We start from the raw sequence: 18,238 nt of genomic DNA on the forward strand, positions 1-18,238 counted from the left end.
TCTGGCTTACTTCACTCTGTATAATGGGCTCCAGTTTCATCCATCTCATTAGAACTGATTCAAATGAATTCTTTTTAATGGCTGAGTAATATTCTGTTGTGTATATGTGCCACAGCTTCCTTATCCATTCGTCTGCTGATGGGCATCTAGGTTGTTTCCATGTCCTGGCTATTATAAACAGTGCTGCGATGAACATTGGGTGCACGTGTCTCTTTCAGTTCTGGTTTCCTCGGTGTGTATGCCCAGAAGTGGGATTGCTGGGTCATATGGCAGTTCTATTACGTGGACTAGATTAAAGAGTAGTAAGTTATTGTTTCTTTTGCCTCTATCAGAGTGAGATTTAAGTAAAAAGTATATGTTCCTCACTATGTCAGGAGTTGTGATTGTCTTGTAGTAACAGGAGGTCCTATCCACACGAGTGTTTTTGTTTTTTTTTAACACGAGTGTGGCAATTTATTGACCCAACATCATTTGTTCTAATGCTTCTTGTTGGCAGCTGCCGCCTGTCCAGCGATTCTGTCCAGATCTCTCTGTCCCTGAGGCGTCAGTTTGTGGCCCCTACCTTGGTCCTTTTCCACCATTTTCAGCCCCTCCAGGGCTTGGAGGACCCGCTGGGCCACGCCCTTGGAGCCTCTGCTGAAGTGGCTGGGCATGGTGCCGTTCCTCTGACGCCCCCCATAGATCTTGGCCATGGAGCCAACCCCAGCACCACCCCGGAGGTACAGGTGCCGTGCCGTGGAAGCAGCTCGTGTGTAGAACCAGTTCTCATCGTAGGGAGCACATTCTTTATGCTCCCTACGGCCAGCTTGCCAGTGTCCACCCATTCAGGGACTTTCAGCTTCCCGGACTTTTTGAGGAAAGCTGCCCAAGCTCTGACGAACTCCTGCTGGTTTACGTCTTTTACAGTAACTCCAGGCACTGTGCGGCCTCTGCGCTGCCAGCCAGGGGAAAAAAGGCCCAAACGAGTTTAACGTAAAAAGAGAGTTGACTTCATATAACTGAAGATGAGGTATACCAGCTGGCTTTGGGCCTGAGTCGATCCGGGGCCCGTCCTCCCAGCTGGACCGGGTCCCCTGGTGCTGTGCACTGCTGGGCTGGCGTCCCGCACAGCCTCCCTGCGGCGGCAAGGTGGCCCAGGAGCCTCTCCCGGCACCTCCATCTGTGCTCGCATTGTCTGCACTTATTTTATTGTTTGTCATCATCCACGTCCCTGAACCACTGATGATCATTCCCGGGAGTTTTACTTCTGAGTGACCCAAATCAAAAACAGCCCTATGTCCTGGGAAACCGGTGTTTTGAACTCACTTCTTTCATTGGAATAAAGAGATACTTGTCAGTTTGCTTATTTCACATTTCAAAGAGTTGGCATTGTAAACTTTACTGCAGTCGTGGGGAGCCAGGCTGGAGCTGAAGGAGATTGCTTGCTACAGGTAATTGAACTTACTGTGTTCCTTCCACCGAAACTCAGAGCAGAGGAGATGAGGAGCAGGCGTGCAGCCTGGCGAGCGCACTGCTCCCTCTCGGTCAGAGGCAGGGCCAGGGTTCCATCACGACAACTGTAGGTCCTGGCTGTTTCTGAGAACGTTATAGTAAAGCTTTGGTGTTTCGCTGATTTAAAATTTTCAGTCTCTGTGCAATCATGTTTCCATATATTAAAAATAAATTTAAACCTTTTCTAGTCAGAAGTGTTACTAACAATCTGTAAAAGCAAAGAAAAGTAAATGACATTTGGGTAAGTCACACTTTATTTTCTCAACAGAAGTAAGATGTGTCCCCTTTGTACCCCCTACCCTGTTTGCCACTGTTACCACCTTTTATTTCATATGTTAAAATAGTTGGAAAAGCTCCATCACAGTATCTCTAGCTCATAGGTCAAGAGATTGGATCCTTGTGGTACAGGATATGTAATTTTAGTCAAGATGTTCTCCTGTAGCAAATTCAAAACTCCAGATTTGAGGAGACCATTGAGGAGTCTGAAAGATTTCCTTGGATTCTTTTCTTGGACAGGGACATTTTCCTTTTCTTAGCTTCTTAGTTAGTTATAGTTTTGCAGCACCTAAAACTGTCCTCTGACATTTACATTCTTCCTGTATTATATATATATTTCATTCAAATCTCAGCAGTATGTATTGTTTAAAATAATTAACATTTAAATATTTCTATTGTTTCTTTAATTTTCTGCGGGATGTTTTTATTTTTCTAGCATGGTGACCAAACTGGTGAAGAAAAATTTTGTTGTTATCTTCCACTTCCCCAATAATCATTTATTAATGTACTTTCTACATTCTGGGCTTCCCAGGTGGCATTAGTGGTGGAGAACCTGCCTGCCAGTGCTGCAGGAGACACAAGAGGCACACATGTTCGATCCCTGGGTCGGGAGGATCCTCTGGAGAAGGGAATGGTAACCCGCTCCAGTATTCTAGCCTGGGAAATTCTATGAACAGAGGAGCCTGGTGGGCTACCGTCCATGGGGTTGTAACGAGTCGGACATGGCTGAGCACGCAGCATCTTGCCATATTCTACATTCTAGGTATTCATACAAATCAAGGATACTCTTTCTGTCTCTCCAGAAATTTTTGTCTCATATAGCATGACTGAATGATATGTGAAAGGCATATTGGAGCAGACCAAGGTATGGAGGCCAAAAAGAGAGACCCGCTCAGAGATTGTCATCTAGAAAATGAGGATTTGGGCTAAAGCAAAGACACAAGGAAAGGAGGAGAGGGAAGCACTACGGAAAACAGTTGACTAAGGAAAAGAACTAATTTAGGGGACTCGCAGGAGAAAAAGGAATTGGAAGTAAACCCGGAGTTCCATTGGGTGTGTGGGGGTTGCTTACTTGGGGAATGATGATGCCTTGGTGGAAAGGGGAGCTGACTTGGGGACAAAAACTGATTCTATTAAATAAATAAATGGGAAAGAAGAGAGATCTTTTATACAGAAGAATTAAAAATAATTTATATAGATACTTCCTCTTCCAGGAGGTAAAGCTTCACTCCCCACTCCCCTCCTGCGTGTGGCCCGCACTCAGGGAACTGCTTCCAAAGAGTGGACTGAAAAGGTGGAGGGGAGTCCTGTGCACCCCCTTGGCCAGGTGACCAAAGTTGGCATCATTAGCATGTATGCCTTTGATGTGACGTGTTGTGAATGGCACTTCTTCCCCGAAAGAATTTATCTTTTAAGTAAAAAACAAAAGTTTATCCTATGAGGAAAGCCATCACACAAACCCAAATTGAGGGACATTCTGCAAAACACCTGACCGGGCTCCTCAAAAGTGTCAGGTCATTAGAAACACAGAAGCCAAGGAGATCAGACTAAATCCCGGATGGGGATGATGTTTGGCCAGATTATCAGGGCACCTGTTGGCCCAGTTGGGTTGACACATAATCTTGTGTCACTGTCCAAAAACTAAGAGAGGATGGAGGGTTAAAGAAGGTAAAGGTTAAGGAGGAGAGAGTTGTTTTTTAAACGTTGAAAACAGCAGAAAGCCAAAAGGTGGGATAGAGAAGAATGAGGAGGGTCTGCCCCTCTAAATCCTCTGAGGTGATCCAGAGTCAACCGTATTTTATCTACCTCTCTTGGGACATCCCTTTTCTTCTGACTACTCCAGTCCCAAAGTGGGGCCAAAGTAACTAATATATAAAACTTTCCTCAACTCTTAAGGGGAAAAGCAAGTCCCTCCCCACCCCCCAACTCTTGCCCAAGAGAGAAAGCAGATTCTTCACATCCTCTAAAAATGTCTTGAGGTTCTCAGGTACTCAAATTTATGAATGTGTATCCATGGATGCAAGGATAAAAGTCATATTGGTTAAAGTTAAACTTGCATGTTATAAAGCAGGTGTTCAGTGAGTTAGCAAATATTATAAAATCCTAACTTAACCTTTTAGGTACAGCCTTCAATAATATAGTCAAACATTTATGCACACTCTTTCATGTTGTTATTCATCTTTTATAATTGAACATACGGAAGACTGGTTTTAGGCCAGAAGATAATAAATTAAATTTGAAATACTTCTAGTATTTAGCACTCTCTTTTTTCCCTTCTAAGCCCAATAAAATATTCTAATAATTTCACAAAGATAAAACTTAAGAAATGATACTGCCAAAGATGAAATATTGTTGGGCTGTTAGTAACTCCACTCCATAGGTCACAAGTTTGCCAGCTGGTAAGTATAGAATTTAAAATCAACATGTACAAACCTCTTAGGTACGTAGGTGTGTAGTGTGTGAAAATCAGGCTGTGAGTGCTGAGGCCCATCTGTGTGTTAAACTTGCTGATTTGGCGGAGCCGTGTCTTAGTTTGCTGCAGGCTTTAGGTGCTGCGTGTGGGTCTAGTTCCCTGACCAGGGCTCAGGCGCCGCCTGTGTTGGGAGTGTGGAGTCTTAAGCGCTAGATCAACAGGGAAATCCCCATAACTGGTCTTCTAAATTATTTTTTTCCATTTTACCCCAGAATCCTATAAAATAAACTGAAGGAAGTTACATCTTTTTATATTAGCATCTCATCTTTATTGGGGTATCTGTTAGTAGGTTCACTATTGAGCAGAGAGCTAGTTAAAGTGACAAAACAGTGATGTCATTGAATTTGCAAGCTGAGGAAATTAATAAGATACATCTGTCAAGAGATATTTTTATTCACACACTTTGCTGAAGTTCTTGGGTATGACAGTTCTTTTTCTGACTATTCATTTTCATCATGATTTAATGATGTCCCATATGACTTTTAGTGACCAACTGATTTTTAGCAGTAATATATTTAGAAAAGTGTAGAAAACCATTTATTAAAGAAATTCTGTCTTAATTTTCAAACAAAGTAGGATTTAAATAGTACTAAGGAATTGTGCCAATTGATTTTTATTCCCTAAGACTATGTGCGATAAGATTATGTTTGTGCGAATAGTAATTCCCAAGTATCTCTTCTAAAGGACTGTTTTGTGTTGTATCTGGTTCTTAAAAGACTTCTGTTACTGAGGTTTACCACTGTTGTAAACTATGTTGCCGTGGGTGAGAATGTTGTGTGCATATGCTTTAGTTGAAGTTACTTTTTGGCTTGTAGGATCTTAGTTCCCCAAGGAGGGATGGAACCTGGTCCCACTGCAGTGAAATCGGGGTGTTCTAACCACCAGATCTCCAGGGAATTCCCATGGTTGAGGATTTTTAATAATCCCATAATAAACCTAGATTGATAATTTGCATCTTTGTATATGTGCATGCAACTATTATCAGATCAGTCAGTTGAATTGCTCAGTTGTGTCCGACTGTTTGTGACCCCAAGGACTGCAGCATGCCAGGCTTCCCTGTCCATCACCAACTTCTGGAGCCTGCTCAGACTCATGTCCATTGAGTCGGTGATGCCATCCAACCATCTCATCCTCTCTTGTCTCCTCCTGCTTTCAATCTTTCCCAGCATCAGGATCTTTTCTAGTGAGTCAGCTCTTCGTATCAAGTGGCCAAAGTATCAGAGTTTCAACTTCAGCATCAATCCTTCCAGTGAATATTCAGACCAATTTCTTTTAGGATTGACTCATTTGATCTCCTTGCAATCCAAGTATTATCTGATGGGTGCTTCTATAAAAGCTATTACCAAATTATGGAATTTAGATATACAGTGAAAACTCAGCTTTTGACAGCTACAAGAAGACCAAAATAATGCCACAGTATAATAAGAATTGGAATGGAAGCTGCTGTAGAGTCTGTATTTTAAAAAATCTTTCAGAGAATTCCTTGGCAGTCCAGTGGTTAGGAGCCTGTGCTTACACTGAGGGGGTGCATGGATTTGATCCCTGGTTGGGGAGCTAAAATCCTGCAAGCTGTGCAGCCTGGCCAAAAAAAAAAAAAAAGGAATGTTCCAGAATATTGCTAATACTGTTAAGCTAGAATCTGTCAGACAATCAAATTTTGAACAAAGATAAAACACAGGTCCTGTAACGCAAGCATGAACTTAAATACAAATTAAAAGGGAAAATTCCTCTCTTCCAGTAGAGGCAGTAAAATCTGGATTTGGTGAGTTAGCTGGGACAATGGAGATTCTCTCTTAGTTGTAGCCCACGCTAACTGTGCTGAAGTGTGCCTGCTGGGGACACTGAAGGCAAATCCCGAGTGAAGCTACTCATATTCTTCTGGGTCCCTGTGTGCTTGAAGTGACCCAGCCTAGTTTATATTTTTTTAAAAAAATGCTGTTGTAGAGACTGAGCAATCCACCTCATACACTAATTTACCACGCTGGTAAATTAGTGGTATATTTATATAAGAAACCAGATTTCCCTCCTCATTATTTGAGTGTGGTATAAGAAAAAATATATTTGGTCTTTATCCCCAGTTCCTGGCACCGAACTCCTAAAACCCTTGGAATTTCCTAAGTAATAGGATTTCCTTTGTTACTTCATAACAAGCCCACTCAGTACACTTGAGTTTATGCTAATGAAGTGATTTAAGAGGGGGCCCCTTGGTAGCCTTGGGATGGGCTGGTCATTGGAAGGAGTGCTTAGAAAGTTTGGAACGTTCAGTCTGACCTGCCAGCCTCCAAGGATGGAATGGGATGTCTCCCTGGAGACTGAGCTTTTTACAAACTCAAACTAGAAGACCCGCGGAGCTTCTGTGTTGGTGAACAGATCAAGATGCCAGGAACAAACAAGATGCCATGTCTTGAGTGGGCATGGAAACTCTTCCCTTTGTTTCTGAGTTGTATCTTTTATGGTAAACTGCTAAATGCACATAAAGTGTTTTCCTGAGTTCTGTGATTTGGTCTAGAGAATTATTAAACTTCAGGAGGGGGTCATGGGAACCCCTAAGTTTGTAGCCAAGTCAGACAGAAGAATTAACAAGTGTCCTTGGGACCTGAGAGTCATGACTGACATCTGAAGTAAGAGCAGTCTTATGAAACCAAGCCCTTAACTTGTGGGGTCAGGTAGTTAGTGTGACAATGAAAATTAATCAGTAGTCAGTATATGAAAGAAGTGGAAAATTGTATTCAAGCTACATTTGAGGATTACATCCTGGGAAGAAGTCTCAGCAGGCTCTGAGAACTGTGAGCTTTTTTAGACAGAGGACTGTACGTGAAATGACATGTTATTGGCAGTTTACACAATGCAGATCTAAGCATGGCTCCTTAGACCATCAGGAGGGAGTGTTATCCTTTAAGGAGTTGTCTTGTTGACTCTTTTCAGTGCAGTGGGTATTTCTACCGATCGGGTGGTTTGGTTGATGCTTAATGCAGATACACAATGCATAGTAGTGGGGGAGAGAGGAGGCCAGAGGGCAGAGAAAATTTTTTATGTTTTAATTTTTTCTTGTCTTGCCATAGGATTTGAGCTTTATTTCACAGTATAGGCACTAAGTTGATTGACACCCAGTTAGTACAGGAGAATCTGGGAGCTGGTATCACAAAGAGTAAGCTCTGCTTTGTTTACATGTGTTAGGAGATATTAAAATTTGCCTTAAAACACAGTCCATGAGAATCAATTTGATCAAACAAAGTGTCATCTGAAGGAAAGTGCACAACCTAAAAATGGCAAGTTGTGTTTTATTTTGGGGGCTTACCGAGGACTAGAACCCAGGAGACAGCCTCTTAGATAGCTTTGAGAGACTGTTCCAGAGAGGTAAGGCAGGAGCCAGGATGTTGTTTTCCTTGCTCAGTCATGTCTGACTCTTTGCGACTCCATGGACTGCAGCACGCCAGGCTTCCCTGTCAATCACCAACTCCTGCAGCTTGCTCAGACTCATGTCCATTGATTTGGTGATGCCATCCAGCCATCTCATCCTCTGTTGCCCCCTTCTCTTCCTATCTTCAATCTTTCCCAGCATCAGGGTCTTTTCCACTGGGTCGGCTCATCGCATCAGGTGGCCAAAGTATCGGAGCTTCAACTTCAGCATCAATTCTTGCAATGAATATTCAGGGTTGATTTCCTGTAGGATTGACTGATTTGATCTCCTTGCTGTCCGAGGGAGTCTCAAGAATCTTTTCCAGTACCACAATTCAAAAGCATCAATTTTTTGGCACTCAGCCTTCTTTATGGTCCAACTCTCACATCTGTACATGGCTACTGGAAAAACCATAGCTTTGACTATGTGGACCTTTGTTGGCAAAGTGACATCTCTCCTTTTTAATATGCTGTCTAGGTGTGTAATAGCCTTTCTTCCAAGGAGCAGACGTCTTTTAATTTCCTGGCTGCAGTCACTGTCTGCAATGATTTTGGAGCCCAAGAAAGTAAATCATTCCCCCCCCCCCCGCTGTTTTATTTGCCATGAAGTTATGGGACTGGATGCCATGATCTTAGTTTTTTGAATTTAAGTTTTGAGTCTGCTCTTTCACTTCTCTTTTCCACCTTCAACAAGATGCCAGGATATATAGGAATTTTTGCTAAAAAGCAATCATGTTGAACATCAAAAGATGGACTACCAATCACAAAAAACAGACATTTCAAATTAGTGATTTTATTGCTTTTCTGTGTATGAGGATATGGTAGAGTTTGGGCTCACTGAGATTATTCGTTAAATAGGCATCTTATGTGTAGGGCCCGGATCCTGTTTTCCCTCCGTCCCGAGTTCCCTTATAGCAGACTGTGTGTTTGTGTTTGTCTGTGCACGTGCGTGCTGCAGCGGCTGATAGCTTAGTGGTGGCCACATTTGCTATTTACTGGAATGATAGGCCGTATTCTTTGTCCACAACAGTAAAGCTCCAACTTAACAGAAACAGACAGTATTATATTATTCCTGGATGTGGAAGACCTCAGATAAGTTCAGGGCAGTCTCAATCAGAATCCCAGCAGACTTTTTGAGGGGCTGGGGGATAGAGACTGACAAGCTGAGTAAATTGATATGGAAATGCAGGTGAACTAGAGTAGCTTAGATCGCTGAAAAAGAACAGAATTGGATGGTCTGCATTACTTGTATTTCAGCACTTGTTATAAAGATGTACTGTAAAGGGATCAGGACAGCATGGCGTTGTCAGAAAGATAGACTTACCAACCTGGGTTCACAGAGTGGCTGTATGTTCTGTAAGTAAAGTTTTACTGAAACAAGGCTAAAACTATGTGTTTACATATTCCCCTAGGGCTGCTTTTGATCGACATTTACCAAATAGAGTATGTTATGCCTCTCCATGGACACTGTCTGCAGCAGCTACCTCAGAGAAACCCAGGCTTTGTGAAGAACTGAGCATTGTCCCCTAAGCCGGAAGTCTCTCTTCTTTCTCATCTATTGAAATTTCCCCTCATCTTTCAAGGCCCAGCTCAGATGACAGCTATTCTTAAAGTCTTCTTCCACATGCTGTTTAATTCCTTGGTGTACAAGCTAGTGTTTGTACTAAACTAAAATGTTTCCAGAACTGGTAAAGGAACTTAGAACCAAGGCAGAAACTGAACAGTGGCTTGGGCAAAAGAACCTATAACTTAAGCAGAGTTCATATCTTCCAAATCAAGACATTTCAAAGAAAACATGGTGATCCATCCCATAAAAGACAATATTAAGACTCCAGTAAATGTCCCATTTGCTTTCGATTGCTCAGGAGGTTTTTTATATAGCCCATTTCCACTCCCCAAACTAGATCATAGCTCTGGGTTAAACTATACACACTTAAGACTTCTTTGGTTAAAACTTAACTCCTCAGAAGCATTAAATATAGAAAAGAGGAACTGGAAAGGTTTGCCATTTTCCTCTCTTTTTTTTTGCCATTTTCCTCTAGTTGTAACTTGCTTCCTAGTCTATCTAGGTAGGCTGACTTCTCTTGTGCCTACTTGGGTGGTTGGGTAAAATTTTGTTAACAGCCTGTAGATTAAAGTATTTTAAAAAGGATACTTCCCCTCTTCTCTCCCCAGTAATTCTCCTGGTACATGATTTACCTCATACATTTGAAGTTACCTGTATAACATCATGATAGCTTTTGGCATGACACCTGAAGGCAAGCCTGTGCCCGCAAACACGTATGTGCACACAAATCAACCACTTGACCCTTTAAAGCTGTATTTTCTTTTACTTAAAAAAAAAGCATTTGAAGGGATGAGACAGTACAGTCCTATAAAACGCTAAAAGCATTTCTTAGATCCTCCTGTCATAGTCCTCTGGTTAATTTACAACTTCTAGGCATTAACGTTCTCGAGACATCACAGCAGCAAGTGTGAGAGAACAGACCGAAGTTGCCGCCTCCGGCCGCTGTGCTCTGTTTGGCTCCTTTGTCTTTCTCACGGCAGAAGCCCGGCTTCTGTGACCGCGGTGGTGCCGGGACTCAGCTCTCATCACCCCGCCGGAGGCCTGGTCAGGACGGGGATTCAGGAGGCCCGGGAGTTCGCAGGTGCTGATCTCCTTGCAGTTTGAGGAGGACGAAAGCCCTCTTTCAGTGAATGGTATTTGCGGTTGTGATTCACCTTCATCTGCATAGTTCATGTTTATTGTCATTCAGGGAACTGAATGGGCAGGAAAATGGAGTTCTCCTAGTTTTGACTCAATGTGGTCCTTATGTTAAGATTCTTCTTGCCTTTGATGCTGTTACACGTTCAGATTTCCCTAACGCCCAGGCGGTCCTCCTCTCTGCTGGCTAGCAGAGGATAGCAGAGCCCTGTCCGTGTTCCCCCTGCCCCCACGGTCTCAGTGCTAGCTGCAGGCGGCTTTCTTCAAACCCCGGTGGAGGCCCTGGGAACACGGCTGACTCACGTGGAAGGGGCCAGAGGGGCCTGGGAGTTAACACCCCTGGCCGCAGCCCCTCGCCAGTGGCGGACAAAAACTGGTGAGTCAGGGTCCTCAGCCTTCTCACTCCTGGAGGAGGCCACTCCTGAGGTCTGATCTCTATGTTCTTCCAGAGGTGCCCGCGGGAGTGCACTCCGGCTGCCCAGAAGGCTAACCCACCTGCTCGTTCACAGTCCTGCCTGGCTCCCCGTCTCACTTCCTCCCCTCCACAGTGCTTCAAGGGACCCTCTCCTCAATAAACTGATGGCACACACATTTTTTTTTTCTTGCCTTGTATAAAGCAGTTCATAAAATCCATGTTCTCAACTCAGGCCAAACTGAAAGCTATTTTTATTACATATAATTAACCTAATTTATGAAAAAGGAGCAGGCTTGGGGGGCTGGGCAGCATTGAAACAAGTGTAGAAGCTCAAAAGTTGCTTTTCTGGAATCAATGTTAGCAGCCTCAATATAGCATTTGAAACTGTTTTTAGAATCTTGAACTGAGTTACTCAGATCCAGGGCTGAATTTTTGTGGGTTAAATAATTTGTCTATGGATTCAACATGAATGTTTCCAAGGTTGTTCTAACTTCAAGCTTTAGATCAGCTTATTTAAGAAATTGGAAGTGTGTGACTGCAAAAACTTGGAGGAGTGGCTAGAGAAAAATGGAGAATCCATCACATTGGTGAACCATCTTTCAGCTTCTCACATCAACTGCCCTTGTTTGACGTTGTCACAGCGTAGTATTCCAAAAGCTGTTTCTGTACATTGCATCTTTATGTTTATAATAGAACTATGGAGAGATTTTGTTTAAATCTTTAAAAAAAATTTTTTTTCAAAAGAATTGTTGCCAAGCTTACTCCCCATCTTTCGACCTTTGCTTGAATCTTTGTCTTATTTCAAAGGCTGAGAGCTGTTACCCAGTGGAGCCTCGAGTTATGAAAGTCCAATATTTTTGAAATCTTAAAATTAAAAAATCATTTTTAATTTTCAAATGCTTATGTTTTAAATTTGGGAATTATCACATTTTACGGACCAAAATAGCACATTCAGTTTTTGGCAGCTTCTGTCCTGCTGATGCCAGTGAAAGCAGCACCATATGGTCTGACTGCTGCCACACGAGGAGACCCACACCCCGTGGAGACACTGCCCGGCGTGAAGCAGAGCTGCTCCTCCCCACGTGCTTATCTCTTTAAGCCAGCGTATTGACCAGGATGTGTATTAAGATTCCAGGATATCCTATCAGTTGAGTCTTGTAGCCCTTTTTCCTGCTTTAACATTTGACCGTTATGAAAACACAAACACTACTGGAAACTTTACGGACTCTGTCACCCAACCTCAGAAAGAAACTTCTGAATGACTGTTGCAAGAAAGGAAAATATATACCTTTTAGAATGCAGTCGATAAACGTTTCAGTGCTAGTTCTGAAACTTAATTGCTTGTTCCCTCCATAGCTGTCTCCTCTTTTGATGATAATCTCTTCCTCTCCTGACACCCCGCTCCCCTGAGATACCCAGAATGATAAGACTTTGCAAATATTAATCTTTAGGTGTTGAAAGATGGCCTGAAAGTTGTAGTTCTTTATGATGGAAGGAGTTTGCTTGCTTATTTCTACACGTGGCTTGTTTTTTGTTTTATTTATTTATTTAGCTGCCTCGGATCTCAGTTGCTACAGAGGGACATTGTTGCCCCGAGGCATGTGGGATCTTGGTTTCCTGACAGGGATTGGAAGGCAGGTTCTTAACCACTGGACCACCACGGAAGTCCCCAGAAAGAGTTCAGAATGAGACGGGGAGAAGGCGGTAACTGCTTCTCTGCTCACTTCTGTGTTTTGTCCTTTGTTGAGTAGGTGTGCTGAGTTCTCCAAGTGACCGCCCTCTGCCTCTTTGTCTCTTTATGCTGGGGATGCCGTTTAGTTCATTGTAACCTTCATCCAAGCATTTCTGTAACCTTACAAAGTCACCATTAAGGCTTTCCAGTAGAAAATTAGCTAATTCTTCTGAAAGTAAAGGCAGACAGCTAAGTTTTGTTCATCATATAGAGTATGTCTGTAGTTTTCAACAACTTTATTTATTCATAGTTATTCTTGAAACATATTATCAAGCATTTACTGTGCTAATTGTTTTGGGCACTGAGTATGTGGAATAGACAAAATTCCACCCTCCAGGAATAGATTAGCAGGTTCTAATACAGTGTAATGCTTTACTGGAAAGATACACAGTATACTCTAGTTGTATCTTGAGGCAGCTTCTGAGGTTACAATTTGTAAAGACTCAAAGGAAAATATAAAACTTTCACATTGCAATGAAGTGCTTATAAATGTTATTGCCTGGTCTGTCAAAAAAGTATTTAAAGCTCAGAATTTTTTTTAAATTTATTTTCTTATTGAAGGATAATTGCTTTACAGAATTTTGTTTTCTGTCAAACCTCAACACGAATCAGCCATAGGTATACATATATCCCCTCCCTTCTGAACCTCCCTCCCGTCTCCCTCCCCACCCCACCCCTCCAGGCTGATACAGAGCCCCTGTGTGAGTTTCCTGAGCCACACAGCGGATTTCCGTTCGCTATCTATTTTACATATGGCAATGTAAGTTTCCATGTTACTGTTCCCATACATTCACCCTCTCTTCCCCCCTCCCCATGTCCATAAGTCTATTCTCTATGTCTGTTTCTCCATTGCTGCCCTGTAAATAAATTCTTCAGTACCATTTTTCTAGATTCCATATATATGCGTTAGAATACGGTATTTATCTTTCTCTTTCTGACTCACTTCACTCTGCATAATAGGTTCTAGGTTCATCCACCTCATTAGAACCAACTCAAATGCATTCCTTTTTATGGCTGAGTAATATTCCATTGTGTATATGTATCACAACTTCTTTATCCATTCATCTGTCGATGGACATCTAGGTTGCTTCCATGTTCTAGCTATTGTAAATAGTGCTGCAGTGAACAGTGGGATACTTGTGTCTTTTTCAATTTTGGCTTCCTCAGGGTATATGTCTAGGAAAGCTCAGAGAGAAATTTATAAGGCTGGTTCAAGCTAAGTGACAAATAACTGAAAAATTACATATAGCTTTAAATATGTTATGTTATTTCTATAATTTGAACAACTAATAGTCATGTGTGACTTTTCAGTTAAAATTTTGAGGAATTCTATTTTTAATTTGAACATGGTGAAGTATTTTGATGGTAATGCACATGCCTCATGTTTGAATTTCTAAAATAAGAATCAGCAGGTGCTTTTGATAGGACTATGGTTTAAATCAGTGTTTTTCAACAGGAATGCTTTTGGTATTTTGGAGGAATTATTCCTCCTTGTGCAGTACTCTCCATACATTGAAAAACATTTAGTATACACAGCCTTTTTTGTATTTTTTATATTCCTAAAAAATGTTGAATACCTGCTTACAACTGTTTGACCCAAAACCACTGAGGCAGCTATTGTTAAGTCTAAGTGAAGACCAGTATGTTTTTCTGATCTTCTGTTTTTAAAAGTAGTGAATCATAATTAAAACATTGCCCTCTAAATGCTAGCGTTGCTCCCCTTCCCGAGTTGGAGTGATAAAGAAACAAATCCCTTCGCATTTTCAGATGTACCTGGTTGGGAATTGACCATCTCCTTATTACATAGTACTTTTGTTCTCTGTACATGTGTATCAAATTTTACTTTCTGAACTTAAGAGGGTTGCCCTGACCTTTAGTAAATACAGCATCTCTCTCTCATTTTAAAATTAGAGTACATGCTTAGATATCAGTGAGGGGGTTCCAGATGGCTTGGTGCAGGAGCCTATAGCTTTGTTTACTATTGTTGTTCAGTCGTTAAGTCGTCTCCGACTCCGCGCAACCCCATGGACTGTAGCATGCCAGGCTCCTCTCTCCTCCACTGTTTCCTGGAGTTTTCTCAGATTTGTGTCCATTGAGTCCCTGATGTTGTCTAACCATCTTATAAATCTCACAAACATTGTCTCATACTAGGAACAGTAGCCACATCATGTGGAAGATGTAGTATTCAACCTGATCTTTTTTTTTTAAAGCAGCTTTATTGAAGTGTATTTTGCATATCTTAGAATCCACCCATTTCAAGTTTATGTTAATTTTTTAGCAACTGTACCATCATTTGTGGTGTAATCATCACCATAAACCAGTTTTAGAACATTTTTATCACCCCATAAGTATTTCTCATGCCCATTTATAATTAATCCCTGTTCATTCCCATACTAGGCTCCATTAACCTACTTTATGTCTCAAAATTTGCATCTTTGGACATTTTATGTAAGTGGAATCATCAATATGTGGCCACTTCCTTCTGAAAACATTTCTGTGGCTTCCCTTTCGGCCTGTGGTTACCTGTTTCAGTCTTCTCCTCTGCTGGGGGCCTGAATGTCACGGTTCTGTTCCTACTCAGACCAGCCTAAATGCAGTGATTCCACATCTCTGTCACCAGCCTCAGCCTCCTTTCTGAGCTCCAGACACGTGTTGTTAACTAACCACTCCTGCAGTGCTGCCCACAGGCAGCTCATACACGCCTGCTGGGCTTCGATTTCACTTCTCAGTGAAGGTCCCACCGCCCGCTCTGTTCCCCAGCCTGTACGCAGAGCAGCCATCATCCTTCATTCTTTCCCTCACCATCCAGTAAGTTACCAACTCTGAAATCAGCCTCTCGATACCACCTACACTGAGTACAGTCAACCTCAATTTAGGTAGTGTAAGTATGCCCTGTGGTTTGGGTCAAGAATCTGTAGAGATTCTAAGTAAGATCAGACCTTAACAGGAAGTGTAGTCAGTTCTCATCCATTTAGAGTCACAAGAATAAACCTAGCACACTTGTAGTAACAATATTGTCTTTAACAAATTTCAGAATTCTTTTTATCAACTTTTTTTAACTTTATTTTTATTTTTAAAGTTTTATTGTTAATAAAAGTTACACAATTTTAAAAAATCAGTGGATTCTACGATGTTTCTTAAGAAATGTAACAGTCGGTATTTCCTCTTACAATTCCTTTCTAATTAAGGTTAAAACAAAGATTCTTTTGGCTTTTACCTTCCCACTCCCATATACCCTATGTAAAGTTTTCCATTTTCTGTAGAAGAATAATTTACAGTTTTCCCATAAAACAAAATTGGTACTCGAATAGCAAATTGAATGTCTATTTACAGTGGGTTTAACACAGGTAGAGGCAATTTCCTGTTTAGTAAGTAAACAAAAGAGTAAAAGTCTATGACTTTACAAAAGAGTAAAGTTCCTTTTTATTCTTTTATTTAGCAGCAAATTTTAGTTAGATAAAGAGCATTTTAAGTTTTGTATAGAATTGACTTAGATTTTCAGGGTACTCAGATCACAAAGACCGAGTGAAATTTGTGAAGAACAGAGTGGAACATGGGATGAAATTAGAAATGAATTGTTAGACTTCAGTAGAAGCTTGCAAGAAATGTCTTTTCTAAGCAGCTGGAAAGCAAGCTGAGGAAACGGGTTTTTCTTTCTGTCTAGAAGATGACTTTGCCATTGCTTCCTCTCCCCTCTTGAATTATTTTTGCGTGTTGTTTTAGGGACATGATCGTTTTTTGCCCTTAGTTCTCTCCCCCTCCCCCTCCATCCCTCCTCCAGATCTAATCCATTGGTGTTTATTTGTATGAAATTTTTTTCTTAGTCGTTTGTAAAAGCTTCACATGTAGGATGAGCAGTTTCTCCTGAAGGTATTGGATTTAATTAAATAATGGTGACGAATTCCTTTAGAGGCATGCAGTGGAACTCCAGAAGTGTAATTCTTGATAGCTCTTTGTCCATCCTTACTGTTCCATCAAGAAGCCAAAATAGTGGATTTAGGTTTCTGAGAATAGTGCTCTTTAACATCCTTATTTAATATTTTCTTGTCTAGTCCATCTTAAAGTCATTTCATACTTCTGGGTTAATTTGGGGCCATCTTAGGGATGATGTTAAAACGAGAGACCTGCGAAAACAGCAAAAAGGAAAACCTTTGGGAGGAGCTCTTCATTTCATTGTGACCCCAGTGATTGACAGCTTTGGAAGGCTAGAGGTCAAATAGAATTTCTGTCAACCAAGTAACAAATGTGTGTACAATGCCAGTGTGTGCCTAATATTGTGTAGCCCAGGATGTAGCTACTGCCTTCCAGGAATTTCCTTAAATGTAAGTTGTCTTTAAGAAGAAAAATTCTGCCAGAGATTTGCGGGGGTTTTATGGCAACCCACTCCAGTGTTCTTGCCTGGAGAATCCCAGGGACGGGGGCGCCTGGTGGGCTGCTGTCTGTGGGGTTGCACAGAGTCGGACACGACTGAAGCGACTTAGCAGCAGCAGCAGCAGCAGTGATCAACCAAGAATTTATTTTATTAGGATTCCAATATTTTTAGGGAGAATTTCAGGATAGGTACAACTTGGAGCCAAAAATTATGTTTCACTGCATGCTCTGTGATGTCATGGTTGCACCAAATAAGAATCAGAAAGTAGATTTGAAATTCTTATTCAATTTCAGATTGAATACAGGTATCCTGCCACAGATATTTTTAGAATAGAGGATCAAGTGAAGACCTCCAGTTCTCATGCAGAAACTGTTACTGGGATATCAGTTTTATTGATTTAAAACTTTGGATTTTCCATTCTGAATTGTTTTTCTGTTCTAAAAGGCAAATTTAAGCTGCCTTCAGTGGATTAGATCAATATTTTATATATATCATAATACAACTTTTGATTATCAGAGACAAATTAAATGATCCCTCTGTTGATAAGAAGTGGGTATTTCTCACAGATGTTAGCAGTTGTGAGGTAGTGATTATACTATCAGAATTGTCAGATGACTTTACATAGGTATGGCTCTAATTTTTGTGGGAGAAAGGTTTGAAAAAATGTGTTTTTCTCTTTTCATCATAGTTAAAATTTAGAGCATTATAATGGCATAGGATGGGATTAATGATTGACTTCTCCCAAATCATCATATGAGTTAACTGGTAAAACAGGAGTGTGCTTGTGTGTGCTAAGTCGTTTCAGTTGTGTCCAACTCTCTGTGACCCTATGGACTGTAGCCTGCCAGGCTTCTCTGTCCACGGGATTTCCCAGGCAAGAAGACTGAAGTGGGTTGCCATTTCCTTCTTCAGGAGATCTCCCTGACCCAGGGATTGAACCTGCATCTCTTACGACTTCTGCATCGGCAGGTGGTTGCAATGCAGGAGACCCCAGTTTGACTCCTGGGTTGGGAAGACCCCTTGAAGAAGGGAAAGGCTACCCTCTCCAGTGTTCTGGTCTGGAGAATTTCATGGACTTATAGTCCATGGGGTCACAAAGAGTCGGACACTTCACTCTTTACCGCTAGCGCCACCTGGGAAGCCCCAATAGGAATAGGAATGAACAAATTTCACAGTCTTAGCTGCTTTACTCACCATGCAAAAAGAAAGCTAAATGTGAAAGAAAAGTTTTGAATTTTGTCGTTAATGGAAACTATAACTTAAGCCAGTACACAGATGTGAGATGCTTTTGTTGTGTCTGATCTATTTTCATGGCAATTAATTATGTAGGCTAGATCTCCTTAATCTCAAATTCAAAGGCGAAAGTGATTAGTCAT

General features: G+C 41.4%; 1 protein-coding gene and 1 pseudogene across 1 annotated transcript in view; one reads left to right on the top strand and one right to left on the bottom strand.

The window, feature by feature from the left end:
• Positions 1-18,238, top strand: part of GLG1 (golgi glycoprotein 1) — a 118,759-nt gene that overhangs the window by 37,211 nt on the left and 63,310 nt on the right. The gene's annotated exons all lie outside the window — the stretch shown is intronic.
• LOC122420411 lies at positions 477-1,171 on the bottom strand (annotated as a pseudogene).

The sequence above is a fragment of the Cervus canadensis genome, chromosome 18 (assembly GCF_019320065.1).
Source record: "Cervus canadensis isolate Bull #8, Minnesota chromosome 18, ASM1932006v1, whole genome shotgun sequence".
Classification (NCBI taxonomy): domain Eukaryota; kingdom Metazoa; phylum Chordata; class Mammalia; order Artiodactyla; family Cervidae; genus Cervus; species Cervus canadensis.